The sequence below is a fragment of the Carlito syrichta genome, unplaced genomic scaffold (assembly GCF_000164805.1).
Source record: "Carlito syrichta isolate Samal-C Ts95f unplaced genomic scaffold, Tarsius_syrichta-2.0.1 Scaffold316033, whole genome shotgun sequence".
NCBI classification, from domain to species: Eukaryota; Metazoa; Chordata; class Mammalia; order Primates; family Tarsiidae; genus Carlito; species Carlito syrichta.
Window position 1 is genome coordinate 197,038 of NW_007260129.1, and position 3,295 is coordinate 200,332.

Below are 3,295 nucleotides of genomic sequence, written 5' to 3' on the forward strand. Positions count from 1 at the left end.
AGGCGGGTCTCGAACCCGCAGGCTCAGGCAATCCACTCACCTCAGCCTCCCTAAGGCGCGAGATTACAGGCTGAACCACCGAGCCCGGCACTCAGTATGTTTTGATCCACTATACCCATTCTTTAATGCTCAAACTGTTCCATCCTTGGCCAGTGGAAGCCTATTCACCAAGCTTCTGTCTCCTTTCATGACGTTTTCTGACATCACAAGACACCCTGGGCTTTCCTTATCCATTTTCTGTCCCGGAAGGACATGGCGTCGGCCATTTCTCTAAGAAATTCTCATTCCCTGAGGGGAGGGAGATCTTTAGAAATTCACCTCTGCCTCTGGAGGTGCTCTTTGCTCTCAGGATGCTGTGGCTGGTGACCACCTGCCAGGACAGAGCTCTGGGGCAGACACATTTTCAAAATGTGTTCATGTTAATATTTTCAATTCAGAGTTAACAGTGGTTAACAGGTGTTCACCCAGCTTCTTTGATGTTATACTTGTATCTCTTATGGTGAAAATCTTGATCCCAAAAGCTTCAAATAGTTTCAGAATGCCACGACTGACATTACTGATAGCAGTAAGTACCAGTACAACTACTGAGGGACATTTAAAGTCTTCTTGCAGTATTTTGGTCCTTAGAATACATTCCACTGAGGCCGTACAAGATCCTGTGTTTGCAGTACTTGAAGTAATTATTTCTCTGTGCAAGAGAAAGATCGTATTACCAATTTGTTATGCTTTTATGCTAATTTTAGTTCATTTTAAATTCTAGGGTTAAAATATTTATGTCCTTTAAAAGTAAATTTACGTAAAAGACCACACTCAAAAAGGCTTGCTTCCACCCATGCACCGTGTATTCTATTACCTGCTGCCTCAGTCCATTCAGGCTGTTGTAACAAAATCCTCTAAACTGAATGGCTCACATGCGTGTGTGTACAAATAGAGAAAAATACTTAACATTTAGTCCTTATTTCATCGACTTCCCTACTCCAAATGCGGGACAGTGTAGTATATATATTGCACTCTCACTTGATCCTGTATCCAAGTTGGTGGGCTGTTGGTGCACAGATGTCCTTGCTGTTCTTGGGGCGTCTAGGCCAACCTCTGCCTTTGCTGTCTTCGGCAGACAGCATCTCGCTGCATAGTCCTGGCACGGGTTGTTCCGTTGGCCTCTTCAACTCATCAGACAGGCCTCCAAGATTCTGTTCATCCCATGATGGCTCTAACAGCCAGTGAATTCTACTTGGAGTTTCCACTGGATTCTCTTTTATTTCTCTGCTGGAACTTCTCCTTTTTCTGAGATGTTCATGTGCTAGAAACATGCTTTTTCTTTTCTTGGCTGAGATGGCCTCAGTGGCTGCTTTGAAATGCACATCTGTTATCTGGAGTCTGGGTCGTTCCAGGGCTGGACTCACCTGAGGTCCTTTCCCCCTTAGATGTGTTCATTTTCTGGATTCTTCCTGGGTCAAGTCATTTGGACTGTTCCCCTTTAACTTGTGGGAAGTTCCTGAATGGATCTTCGACACATGTGGTCACTCATTTTTGCTTCCACGTGAGCTCTGCTCCTCCTGCGACTGCCGTGGGCATCTCTCTGTCGGGTCACCGTCTCCATTCGGGTCTCCTGTGGCTGCTTTCAGTCTGGGCAGGCGGTACCTGGACTCTGACAACCCACCTCGAAAGCCTAGCGTGCTCTGGCTGAATGGGTTTCTACCCCATGAAAACCCAGACTCCCTCTGGGTGCCAGCTACCCTGGTCTCGGAGTTTACTTACTGCACCTTCTTGTGTGCGTGTGTAGTGTGTGGTTTATATGGTACGTGTGTAGTGTGTGGGTTGTGTGTCTGAATGTGTATGGGGTATATGTGGTTTATATGGTGCGTGTGGTTTATATGGTATGAGTGTGGCTTGTGAGTGATGTGTGAATGGAGTGTGGTTTGTGTGTATATGGAGTGTGTGGTATGTGGCTTCGCGTGATGTGTGTGTGTGGTTTGTATGGTGCATGTATGTATAGTGTCTGATTTGTGTGTGTGTGGGGTCTGTGGTGTGTGTGGTTTGTGTGTACCATATAAACCACACACATCACAGCACATATTACACATGTGGTGCATGTGTAGTGTGTGGTATGTGTGTATGGTGTATGTGTGGTGTTTATGGTGTGTGGTTTACATAGTACTTGTATGGTTCGTGTGTGTGTGTGGTTCATGTGTGTGTGTGTGGTTCATGTGTGTGTATGGTTTCTGTGTGTGTGGTTTATATGGGGCGTGGGTAGTGTGTGGTTCGTATGTGTATGTGGTTTGTGCATGTGTGTGTGGTGCGTGTGTGTGTGGTGTGTGTGCATGGTTTCTGGTTTCAGAGTTGCCTCCTGCAGGGGTGAAGCCATCTGCAGATTCACATTTGATGCACCCAAAGCAGAGGCCAGACTCCAGCCAAACCTCCGGACATCGTGGCTGAGAGCCGAGGGCGGGAGGTCACGTCGCAGTGGGCGTCCGCGGCCGGCCCTGCTCCTGGTGTCAGGGCGTGCTGCCCGCATCCAGCTCTGACTCTTGGTGCTGAAGCTGCGCTGTGGAGGCTGTGGGAAGGTCTGCCGTCAGCCAGACCTCCGCCCCTCGTTTGGGTCTCTGACCTTCCCTGGCCCCCGAGTCCCTCGGCCTTCGGGTCGACTCATGCAGTGACGTGGCCAGGTGTCAGGAGCAGCGGCGGCTACAGGCTGCTCTCCATGGGCCTGGGGCCTCCCGCACCTCAGCGTCCGCTGGTCCTTGCCTGGACTCGCGTTTGCGTCCTGTTGCTGGGTGGCAAGCCTCACCGCACACCGAGTGGCTGAGACAGCATGCACTGATGGCTCCAGCTGCGCAGGTCAGGTGTCAGCATGGCCAGGCTGAGCCGCCCAGCGAGTCTGGGGAAGGCCTGTCCGGTCCGGGGTGGGCCCGCCGGAGGCACGTAGGGCAGCCTCCAGCTCCCTGCTGTCTGTGGGCCGGACAGCCCACTCCTCGCCTTGCAGCCGCTTCCAGGCTGGCAGCGGCTTCCTCGCTCTGGCTTCCAGAGGAAACTACTTTCAAAGGCTCTTGGGGCGAGGCCAGGCTCACGCCTCATCTCTGTCCTGTGGTCCACTCAGACACCACACAAGAACACAGGACCAAGGTTGTGGGGTGCCCTGGAAGCGCCCTGGGTTGGGGGACACCCTGTGCTTTTCGCATGGCAGGACTCCGTTGCGTGGCCACGCCACCACCTGTTCTGTTCCGTGGCAGAACTCTTTTGTTGGTTCCCCTCAGAGACCCCTGTGAGCAGCCTCAGCCACTCGAGCCCTGTCTTC